The sequence below is a fragment of the Natrix helvetica genome (genome assembly GCF_964273705.1).
Source record: "Natrix helvetica genome assembly, chromosome: 7".
In the NCBI taxonomy this organism is placed as follows: domain Eukaryota; kingdom Metazoa; phylum Chordata; class Lepidosauria; order Squamata; family Natricidae; genus Natrix; species Natrix helvetica.
Window position 1 is genome coordinate 42,376,481 of NC_138558.1, and position 13,055 is coordinate 42,389,535.

A 13,055-nucleotide genomic window follows, 5' to 3' on the forward strand; every position below is an offset into this window, starting at 1 on the left:
TAGTAATGGGAATGGAGGAAGTCTACGCCTCACCGCACCGCCGCTGCGTCCTTCAGCTTTCTTTATCTCCGCACGACATCCCAGCGAAGACGCCGGAGCGTCTCCCCATTGTGCTCCCCGGTGCCTGGAGCGAGGCGGGGGACCTCCCGCCGGCCGCCGCCGATCCAGGGATCCCCCGCGGTGCCGCCCCTTCGGCAGGACTCCTCTACGGGGAGTCCTGTGCCCCCCAAGGAGTGGGAAGCCCACCGGGGAAGGGGGGCCCAGCAAGGCTTGCTCATCGCCGTCGGCCGCCGGAACCGGAAGTTCAAAGCTTGTTCTGTTTTCTGCTTGCAGCCTTCCAGAAGCACTCAAACTACATCCTCTTACAAAGTTTTACAATAGCCTGCTTTGGTTTTCTAGGATTTAATTCCCAGAAGAAAAGTTTAGTGATCATATCTTTATATTATCAATTTCTTTAGTACTTTCACATCATTTTTTTGTCTTTTATCATGCCCATCTTTGATAAAGGTTTCCCTTTTATTTCTGGGACCTTTTTTTATCTTGTTGTTCCTATTTGATTATTACTTTCAATTTCTTTGCACTTCTGATTCATAACTACAAGTTGCTTCTTGTAGCTTCTTCTAACTACCTCCATGTAATTTCTTCCTGCTTTTTTCTGGCATTCAACATCTATTTGGGGGTGGGTGGGTTCTAGTGCTTTTTGATTTCTTTAGATACAGTAGTTTCAACATACTGTATCAGTTAAAAGTTTTTTTGCTGCCTTTTGCTTTCTGTATTTTGAGTAGGTTTTTTCCCCCCTTCATCTCTGAAGATATCACAAATTTTGCAATGTTTGAGGCACTCTGTTTATCAAATATAATCCATTAAATCTGATGCTGATCTTTACCAAATGCCCATGTAGGCTGTATCTTAATGACCCAATTGTTTTCTTGAAGTTATAATTTTGCAAAGAGGAGTTCACAATCTGAGCTGCAGTAAGTTAAGATCTTGGTTTTGCCGGCTAACTAAAACTTCAACATCTTTATTGCAAAGTATATACAGTAATCAGATTGGTTGATCAGTTTGATCTATCCAAAGAGGTTCATGTGCAGATTCACAGTTTTAGGTTATTGGAAAAAGGTTTTTAGTGTAAAAATGGATTCTTCTGATGAACTTTTAATCTGTCTCCTACTTATTTTCATACACTAAAGCCACATTTTTACATTATTCCAAACACTATTTTACTTGTAACTTTCTCCTACTATTCCTGCATCTTTTTACTAGTTCCTGTATTGGCAAGGTATGGTAATTTGCCATAGAATTGTTCCCTTTCTGTTTCTTCTGTATTTTGATTGCCTTCTCTTGGACTCATATTGAAATCATTCTGTCATTTGGGGTGCTGTATCTGAGGACTGACTTCGTCCTCTTTTTATTAATATTAATGGTTACTCCATGTCTTCTGTGATTTTCCTGTCCACAATAGACAATCTGATGCTTCTCAGATGTAAAGTGATTTATTCCAGTCCATCTCCGATTTTGGATTCCCTGAACATTCCCAATGTTCAGTCATGCAATATCCGTCTTGATAACATCAAGTTTACCTTGCACCATAGCTCTTATATTCCATATTATAATATTATGCATATCTTTGCAGCCTTGAACTTTTGCTTTTGGCCTCATTTGGCACTGTCTGCTTTTTCACCTTTAATCCAGCCACATTGTAGGTGCCAAGGCTATTTTTATTTGCCCTCTTCTGGTTCATTATATGCCTTCCAACCTGGCAGGCTCTTCTTCAAAATACAGCGATGACATAGTCCCTGTTGTCTACATACCTTTAATTTTCTTGACAAAAATACTGGAGTGAACTACCATTTCCTTTCCACAGGATCATATTTAGTCTGTCCACTCTTTTATGACCCACCCATCATGGGTGACTCTCCAGGAAGTGTTCATTCCCAAAGAAAGTATAGTCCAGCATCACTGGGATGCACAAGTTCCTTTGCCACAACAAAGCAATGAGCCATAAAGGGATTGTAAACACCTCTATCGCTATCAGGAAATTTATTTGAATAGCTAGCTGGAATATGCTTTGATGCAGTTTCCAATAAGCTGTTTACTACAGGAACTAGATTCCACGTAAAATGATTTGTACAGAACACTGTTAACTGCATTTTTAAAAAATGAATGCAATGTTGAACACCTATGATCATCGAACCAGGACAAAAGTGAATAGAATGTGCTTTCAGCTTATTTCATATTTACATAGTACACATTTACTCTAGGGGAAAAAGCATAAAATACCTACATAAACTCTTATATCAAGAGTCCTGATATTTGTATGATGAATAATCACCCAACTTTAACATTCCGTTGTTGGAGTTCCACCTCCTGCTCAGTGTGAGCCCCATGTCATCTGGCAGAACCAGACCTTCAAACTCCTTCAAAAGGTCAGGAGAGCAAAGGCTTGGCTCACCTCTGGATGAAAAGTATTCCAGAGAGTGGGAGCAATAGCAAATAAGTTCCTGGATCCTGCCAGTCAAAGTGACAGGACCCATACATATCTTTTCTGCCTGAATAGGTGGGATGGACTGATATGATTATTTGATGGTTCCTCATGTAACCTGGCCCCATGCCATGTAGGGCTTTAAAGGTAATAACCAACACCTGGCATTTGATCCAGAAACTAAACAATTACGGTATCTAATGTAGCTTCCATAGCAAAGTGTTACATGCACCATCCTTGGGAGTGTAAAATAGGTTGCATGGGCCACATTCCGCACCCACTGAAGTTTCTGAATAGAGTAACCCCATATAGAACATATTGCAGTAGTCCCTAAGGGAGATGACCCAGAGTATGAATAATTTCCCTAAGTCTTAAAAATTCCTTAAATCTTATAGCTTAACTACTCAACAATTTACTAAGGAGAGAAAAAGATTAGGAAATATTATAGAGGCCGTATGATGCAATAAAGAGTATTGATTTCGAATTCATGTAACTTAAGACCATGGTAGGTTGTTTTTTTTACAGAAAGAAGATACAACAACCGCGAGTGATATATAGATGGCAATGCATCTAGAGGAAGTAGATACCTTGATAGAATGTTTAGTAAAGATAGAAACAAAGAATTTTAAAGATATGCAAAGACAAATTATTTATGTTGTATATTTCAGCTGTATATTTCAACCCCAAACCACCCCAACGAGGCTGTCGAAGTGATGTCCCGGTGTTTGGAGGCCGTCGGGGTCTGGATGGGGGACAACAGACTCAAACTCAACCCCTCCAAGACCGAGTGGCTGTGGTTGCCGGCACCTCGGTTCAGCCAGCTGACTCCATCGCTGGCCATAGGGGGCGAACAGTTGTCCCCTGTGGAGCGGGCGCGCAATTTGGGTGTCCTCCTTGATGCCCGGCTGTCAATGGAGGACCATGTGACAGCCGTGGCAAGGGGGGCATTCCACCAGGTTCGCCTGGTGCACCAATTGCGCCCCCTACTGGACCGGAGTGCCCTGCGCACGGTCACTCATGCGCTGGTGACGTCTCGCCTGGACTACTGCAATGCTCTCTACATGGGGCTTCCCTTGGGACGCATCCGGAGACTGCAGCTGGTTCAGAACGCAGCCGCGCGGGTTATTATGGGAAGTACTCGTTACTCCCATGTAACACCTCTCCTGCGCGAGCTGCACTGGCTACCTGTAGCCTTTCGGGTGCGTTTCAAGGTATTGATTACCATCTTTAAAGCGCTCCATGGCAGAGGACCTAGTTATCTGCAGGATCGCATCCTACCACACACGTCCCTGCGACCTATCCGCTCACACAGGGAGGGGCTCCTCCTGGTGCCGTCTGCCAGGCAATGCCAGCGGGCGACACCTAGGAGTAGATCCTTCTCTGTGATGGGCCCAACCCTCTGGAATGACCTCCCCCCAGACATTCGAACCACCACCGACCTCCGCTCCTTCCGGCAAAAGTTAAAGACTCACCTATTTCAATCAGCTGGCCTGGCACCGTCTTAGTTTTACCTCCCGGGATTTATTTATTTTAATTGGGTTTTAAGGGTTTATAGGCTTTTAACGTATTATATTTATTATTCGATTACAGTCTCATAACCTCCTTCACCAGTATTAATTTAATTGTTTATGTATGTATTTTAGAATGTATTTTAGTGACTGTACACCGCCCCGAGTCCTCTCCGGGAGAGGGGGCGGTCTATAAGTGTGAATAATAAATAATAAATAAATAAATAATAAATGTGTCCAATCACACTTGGCCAATAAAGAATTCCCTTCCATTCCATTCCATTCCATTCCATTCCATTCTATTCTATTCTATTCTATTCTATTCTATTCTATTTGCTTGTAGAAAGGTAGCAGACAGGGATATATGGCTCAGGATTGCTGAAAGAAATGTATTTGTCAATGTAAGTAAGCTGGATGTGTTAATAGAAATGAACAAAGAAGTTGAATGCAATGGCATGGGGTACCTAAGAAGCCTACAGTATGTGCAAAAGAAGTGATACGGTCAAGAATGAGCAGATGTGATAGAATGTGTTCATGCAGGAGCACAGGGACAGACTAAAAAGGTCTTTTTAAAAAATCTCGAAGAAGCACTGGAAAGTCATTTGCCAGAAATCATGCTACATAGACTCTGAAATCTGATTTTTTTTACCCTTATAGTAGTTTTATTTACAAATAAGGAGTTTGAGAATAACCATGAAAAACTGTACTGATGCATCTTCTTAATCACTCTTTGAAATAACAGGATTAAACCTAAAAAACCTCCATCTATAGGTTGCTTAAAGTTATGTATAAACAGGGAATCATCATTTTATGTCAAAGCAACTACTGGATTCCTGCATAATCCTTAGTTTAAAACATCCATCATTTTTCAAACTAAAAGCAATAATTGAGCTATAGTTGGTTCAATGTTGCTGTCAAGCAGTATGCTAGACAGACCCAGCAAGGAAAAAGTAGAGGTACAAAAGCACTTCCTTTATATCAAAATATAAACAATAGTATGCTTCTTAGTCATGCATTTAGCATTTTTTTTCTAAGCACCACTTCTGTCACATTAGTAATTTGGCTTGGTATCAATATTTGGATGCTTTCATTGCTGCTACATTCAAGTTTGTAGAGAAACAAATATTGGGAAGGCAGGTTAGGTATCTCTGTGCTAGGATGCCATTAAAAAAGCACATTATGGCAACCTTACCAGATCTATAAACCATATATTCTTCTTGGCTTATAAATGTCACTTGTTAAAGGGGAAACAAGCCAAAAGGGAATCAAGGGTTTCACTGAGTATGTTTAACTATACTTACTGATAGGAAAAAACTCTTGCTATGATTAAACCACAGTTTTAAGCAAGTTTCTCAACCTCAGTAGCTTTAAGGTGGGTGGACTTCAACTCCAAGAATTTTTCAGCCAGCATGCTGGCTGGGGAATTCTGGGAATTGAAATCCACCCACTTTAAAGTTGCTGAGGTTGAGAGACACCGGTTTAAATAATTCTTTCCAACACTGATAGAAATGAATTCTATGCAGGTGTATTCAAAGCAAAGTCCCACTGACTTCAATCAGTCTTTTCCCAGATCAATAAGTATGAAATTTCAATTTCTCCCTAAAAACAAATCCTATGGAATGGATTGCAGTGCATGGGAATTTAAAAGTTTTTTTTAAAAAAGAATGTAGTTTCCCGTTTCCAATTCCACAGCACAATTATTTTATTATCTCAAATCCACACTTAGAGAGTTTGAAACAATACAAACCAGACAAACCTGTTTTCTGGAGTGATAAGTAAAATAAGCATTTATACCACTCTCTCTTCTAACGTAACTCCAATTCACTGAGAAAAAATAATAAACTATTTCAAGTTCTTGCCTGTCTTCTAAACCACTTTATTGGTGTCTTTGTGTAAATCCTCGCCACCTTGTTCCTATGAAAATGCGAAAATTAACAAGAAAGGGAATGCACACTGAAGATGAATTCTGAAATTCTCTCTTAATTTCTTTGGCTGCAGTCACCATAAGAACTGTGAGCATGAAGGAACGTTCATTGCATGTGATGGCATGAATGTATGCACATTCTTCCCAGGAGCTACTAAGAATTGTGCATATGCATTGCCTGCAGTCTGTGAGATTTTAATCAGAATGAATTCCAATGTATTGCATGGGTGTGTTATTTTTGGATTTATATGTGTGCAGTGTGAAACATAGGGAAATATGTGTATGCCCTGAGTCAATTTAGGGGATTAGAATAGAGCAGTCATAAATATTCTGAAGTTCACCCAATCAACTTTCCTGTAGGAATTTGCTGGGTTGTTATTTCCATCTTTCCTTAAACTGGGTTGATTGGCCTGTTTTCAAACTGCTGACAGAGAAGATGGACAGAATCTACCAAAGCCCTACTGCATAATTTCTTTGTAATATTGTTAGGTTAGAAAGAAAAAGAGAATAAATGTAAAAAAAATGACAAAGAATGAACCCTTATGCCCCTTATACTGTCTTTGTCTTCTCATGGACTACGAAGGCTAATACGCTTGCGAGGAAGGAACCGAAGAGGATGTACTTCCTGAGAATGCTCAGGAAGATAAATCTATCCCAGCATCTACTTCTCTCCTACTACCACAGCACAGGGGTGAAATCCAGCAGGTTCTGACAGGTTCTGGAGAACCGGTAGCAGAAATTTTGAGTAGTTTGGAGAACTGGTAGTGGAAATATGGAGTATTTTGGAGAACCGACAAATGCCACCTCTGGCTGGCCCCAGAGTGGGGTGGGAATGGAGATTTTGCAGTATCCCTCCCCTGCCATGCCCACCAAGCCACACCACACACACAAAGCCACGCCCACAGAACCGGTAGTAAAAAAAATTGAACTTCACCACTGCCGCAGCACCAGTGAGAGTGTCCTGACATACGGTATTCTTGCATGGTATGGGAGCAGCTCTGCAGCGGACAAAAAAGCTCTACAGAGAAATCTTAAAACTGCCCAGAATATCGGGCTCCAGCTACCAGCCCTGGATGACATCTTTGCATCTCGCTGTTTGAGGAAGTTGCACAACATTCTCAGAGACTCTTCTGATCCCGCTTACAATCTTTTTGGACTGTTGCCTTCTGGCAGAAGATACAGAACAATTAAAACTCAGACCAATGTCTTCTGAATAGTTTTTAATCCCAGAGCTATAATTGCATTCAACAATGAACTAAAGGGCCACCATCAGTGAGCTGCTGGACAGCATTACTTGGTCTGCTTTGTGGATGCTTGGGTGGTTTAGGTATGAGGAATTTTTGGAGGGTGGGGGGTGTTTGGGGATTGTCATGTGTGTTGAGCCTAGTCTCTGGGTGTCATGTGAATTTCGTTGTATGAGTATACCGTGTATATACGTACAATAATAAAGTAAATCTAAATCTTGTGCATGCATAAAATTGCATAATTGCAAAGATGAAATAAAAGCAGTCACGTAAGTTAGCTCTAAATAATGGGAGCAACTCAGAAGTTTTGTGGGATTTGTGCATTACAAATTGTGCTTTGCCTTGAGCTGGACACAATCCAGCTCAAGTTTTCAACTGTCTGCATCGCTTCAACTTTCTGCTTCATAGCTTCAGCTTGGCTGTTCTAGAGACTGGCCTGGAGTTCTTAGTTTTTTTGGATCATTACTTCAAGGAATGGACAATTACTGCATTTATAAGTTTCTATCCTAGAATGAAGAATTCAGGCAGTGTTATCAGTTCCAAAGTCAGGAAATGTTTTTTGCTGCTGATATCAAAGCAAACATTGCTGTGGGTTTTAAAGAAAAATATGATGCTATTTTATCGTGGGTTTATGCTACTTCCATAGCCAGCCCTCAACAGACATCAAAAAGTAATATTTACTGATGGTGTTAAAAGTAGTAATTTGGTATAATCGTTTCTGAATTGACTTCTATTCTCTCCCTCATATTTCTGTCTGCCCAACCTGGGGTTTCTTCAAAGTAGTTTCTTCCACCTCCATTCCTAGGTCCAATTAGAAGTCTTGGCCATGTTTTAAAGCTTGTAGGAAATCTGTTGCATTTATTAGTCAATTTAATTTTAACCCTATGCAAAATAGCACTTTAGACCTTTTTTTTTAAAAAAAAAAACCTGCCCATTCCCCATACACCCACTGCTTGTCAAGAAAAGAGACATAATTGGAAGAAGACAGAAAATTAGAAACAGAAGGGAGAAGATTCTTTATTTCTCTTACATTGGAAGAAACCTGACCAAAGATGAAAAAGGAGTATTGGACAAGGATTGCCTCATGTCAGAACTTATTTTCTTGAAGCCGTGAACTTAACCGATAATTTATGGGCAAAGATAATGTTTTCTGATTTTGAACCTGCAAAATAAACCCTCGCTCTTTTCAATGTCTAAAACCGCAGTGCACTGTTGCCTTGAACTACCTGTTCTAGAATGCAAAATGTGGGATGACTACTAGATGGTGGCAAAGAGGAATTCTTTGATGACATGTAAAAGTTTTGCAGTCCAGATATAGTAGCCTGCTGAAGAAACATATACTGAACCTGCAAAGAAATACAGTACCAGGTTCTAAGGCAGGGGTGAAATTCAGCAGGTTCTGGAGAACCGGTAACATAAATTTTGAGTAGTTTGGAGAACCGGCAAATACCACCTCTGGCTGGCCCCAGAGTGGGGTTGGAATGGAGATTTTGCAATATCCTTCCCTTGCCACGCCCACCAAGCCACGCCACGCCCACCAAGCCACGCCCACAGAACCGGTAGTAAAAAAAAATGAATTTCACCACTGTATCTAAGGCTATGCACTCTGGGAATAAAAAGATACTCAGAATCAAGGTTTTCTCCAGAATAGACCCAGTTTTATGAATTTTATGAGTTCCAGCTGAATGTGTGTGAAATATGGGTGCTGTATAGAAGGCAGACATTTGTTGACAATTGTATATTAGCTATTTATTTTGTATTAATTTATGACAGAGGTTCGCACAGGTGCTCTATACCATTGATAGTTTGGGTTATTTTGACTCTTTAGCATGGATTTATGCTCTTTCTTATCTTTTTGCCAATCCAAGTACCTCTGGGGCAGTGGTGGGTTCCGGGTCCTGTTGCAACGGGTATGCTGCAACGGGGCCAGGCATCCACCATGGGCACGCATGCTGCGACGCTCCAGCTGCTCGGCGGACATCACACAGGTGCCATACGCTGCACGTGTGTGCGCAAATGGCCCCGTTAGCTCAAATAGAAGTAAGGAACGAGGGCGGGCGTGTGGGCCCTCCAAAACACTGTTCCAGTATGGTGGCCGTTGCTCCCAGCTGCCACCGGTACGCCTATAACGGGGTGTACCACCCGAAACCCAGCACTGCTCTGGTGCAATAAGTCTGGCTTCTAAAATTCATAAGTTCTGTTTGTATAGCCTTTGGATAGAATGAACATCTATATTAAACGTTTCATTCTACCCTCTACTATTGTTTGTTCCAGTCAAACTCAGCATTGATATGATATCCCCCAACAAACAACATAGCTTTGGCTGAAATGGATAGGTCATCCCTGTTTTACAATAGTTCTGATTTCTTGATGTAGCTTCTTAAAGGCAAGCTAAATGTGTATCTCATTAGAGCACATTATTAAAGCTTGAAAAACTCTGGCTGGACAATTAAGGAAGCGCAAAAGCATGCAATTACTTTAAGCTGGAAGTGTTTTGGATTTTTCTGTTACAAATCCAGTACAAGCTGATTTTCTTTTTAATCAATAGAGCTGCAGCATTAAGTTCAATCCCATTTAAAACAACAACTAGTGTAGAGTACCGTATTTTTCGGAGTATAAGATGCACCAGAGTATAAGATGCACCAAGGTTTTGAAGAGGCTAATAAAAAAAAGTTTTTCCACTCTACACAAACCTCCCCAAAATGGCCCTGTTTTTCACAAAAAAGGGCCCATTTCCCCCCCAAAGGCATGAATAGCCTTTAGGGGGCTTGCAGAGTGTTCCTGGGGGTGGCCCCCCCAAAATGGGCAAGAAACGGCCTGTTTTTTGCAAAAACAGGCCATTTTTTGTAAAAAAAAAAAAAGAGGGGGCATGGATAGCCTTCAGGAAGCTTATAAAGTGCTCCTGAGGGCTGCTGGGGGAGGTAGTAAAATTGAGCAAAACATGGGCTGTGTTTTGCTCATTTTTGCCCTTCCTAGCCCCCAGGTGTTCTCTGAAAGCCTCTTACAAGCTATGCATGGCCATTTTGGTGAAGGGGGTGGGGTTTTGGGTGGCAAAAACTGTTGTATTCAGTGTATAAGATGCACCCAGATTTTCAGCCTCTTTTTTGAGGGGAAAAGGTGCGTCTTATACTTCGAAAAATATGGTACATTCTGTACCAAAAATATGGTACTCTAAGCGTACAAATAAGTAGCCTTTAAGGGAGATATTTTGCATTCCAATATCACCGTTGCAAAAACTGTCTTCTCCCATAAATTATTGGAAACTATACTAATAACATAATCTTTATTATTATAGATGCATGATTTTAGGGAATCTGCTATTGTCATTTAACAAGGGCAATGTCAAACAAGGTTCTTACCTTTTGCAAACATGGGTGCAGATACCTCGTCTGCTTGCTGCTTGTAAGAAGCTAATGGGGAGGATGGTATTAGAGAGGGGAAATAAATTCCCCTCCCCTTGATAAAAATCCACCCCCTGAAAAAATTTTTGTCTTTCCTGCAGGAAATGGCACAATTCTGCTTGTTCCTTCCTCGTGATTTCTCAGCATCCCTTCAGTGTTGAAAAGCTCCTTGACCCCTTATCTGTGGCAATGGGATCTTCTTGCATTTGAAGATACTGCATTTACTTTGGCTACTCTGTACCTAAGTGGCATTCACATTCAGGGAAGGGGCTTTAGGGGAGACTGAAATATAATTGGGCTCTTCATAACCTTTCACCATTTGGTTTATTAACTGATTCAGATGGTAGAAGGACAATTTTGAAGATTTGGTCTTTGCTGAGAGTATTCAGAAAAGAAAATGGTGCATTGTTCAGCTAGCAGTGTCATTACAGGTAAGTTATCATTCCTTTATAACCTTGACATATGCTGTAGTAGTGTCATCAGATGGCTCTCTTATAGAGAAAATCCATCTGTTCAAACTAATGAAATTTATTCTGATTGAGGATAGGGTTGCCCAGAGACAATACAGACGACTCAAATCATCTGGAAAACTGACTTGCTTGCTAGTGTGTTATCGCCCTGACTACAATCTTCTTATTTTACCATATCACCACGAGGGAAGGGACAATGTAATGCACATTAGTTGCCACTATTGTAGAGGGAAAGAGATAGTTTTACTCTGCTTTGTTATTTCTAGAAGGTAATTGTGAGATCTGGATGAGATGGATATTTCTTTTCAGCATGTGACCTACCGAACCACCATCGTTTATTATTTCTTAGTCACATCAATTTAACAGGTATGTCACACTAAACTTAAAACCTCCTCCTTTTAAATGATTAATGAATGAAACTCTATGAAGGCTCCTTTTGCAGAAAGCATTAGACAGGTTTGTACTGAAAGGAGATGACCCCCAAAGAAGCACAGTAGAACCTTTATTGAAGTTGACTTCCCTGGAGTTTCATTTTACACTGGTAGAAACCGACATTCCGAATACGCTGGAGTGAAAGGAAATATTGTAGCTGGAATGAAAGAGGCAATAGTTAGGCAGCTGGTAAGCGTAACCTACCACTAAGTAACAAAATGATACCTGTATGCAGGTATCACTAATGAATTGGACTCGTCCTTTTAAAATATGAAATCCAGGCTTAATTAAATGATCCACCAATTTTTAATTCAGAAAATAATTTTGGTATAGATAAAAGAACCGACACATTTATCTCAAAATCTTCTCCTTACATAGACCATGGTGCTAACCTCTTGGAAAACTGACAATTGAAAATGGCACAGAAATTAAATAAAGTAAGAAAAATAAAATTAAGGAAGAGCCAGCATAAAGATAATATATATAGTAGATACCTTACACTAGGCTTGTCTTTAAAAATGTAAAATTATTCTGAGATTTCTTACTAGGCTCATTTCTATTCTGTGGTAGTGTTTATAAACATTTTTATGGAAAGAGCTATTTTTAGACTTCCCAACATCTGAAAAAGATAATTTTGTCATGTGAAAAAGCAGTCTTTCATTAGGTTTTTATCAGACAAACGTTTATCATCTAAAACCAACTTAGATCTCAGTTTAGGGTGAAAGAGTTTGTGGTCTAAAGAAGAGAGAATTGTAATAAGCTTGAAATACTGTATTTCCATAGTGCCACTGAAGAATACCAGTACATTAAAATTGGGCAAGGAATCCAATAGCAAAACATTAATGCAGATTTTACAGATTGCTTATTTTGCCTAAATATATTTCTCCCATCAGTTCGTATTCCACATTACATTACTAGCATTAAAAAAATAAAAACTTTGTTTATGAAAGGCTGAAATATTTCTTCAGATTACTTGCTTTTGTATGAAAAATAGGTGTAATTTGAATAAGCTATTTAATACATGAATTATGTTGCTGCAAACCATAAAAACCCATTTTCAAATATCAATTATGTATGATATTTTGCTTATTGGTTAATTTATTAGACCATAAAGCAGAGATGTAATGTGTATAGCTCTAAAATCTAGTCAATTGATTCAAGATTTTAAAAACATATCATTGATTGATAAGTGGATTGTTTGCAGAAGCTTTTTTTCCCTTTTAGATCCAGAAACAGCATCCCAATTATTTAAATGGCAGTTCTACAACTTTTGGCCACCAATCAGGGAGCTTGTGGGATTGAGGAATTTTTCTTGGAGGGACAGCAAGCATTGAATCACCCTTGTGCTCCTGCCATGGTGGCATTTATAGCTCTGAGTTTGATAGTGCAGATCACATGTTTTGTGGTTTTCCAGTTATTTTTTTTTCTCCACTCAAGAGTGGGGAAGAGACGCCCAGACATCATGACTAGGAGACAGGCTTTGTGATGTTCCTCTGATGACATGACAAGCGACAAAAGGGGAGAAGGTTAGATGTTGGTGGATAGACCTGACCTAAACTTATTTCAAGTATTCCTATTTTCTTGTATTGGAAGA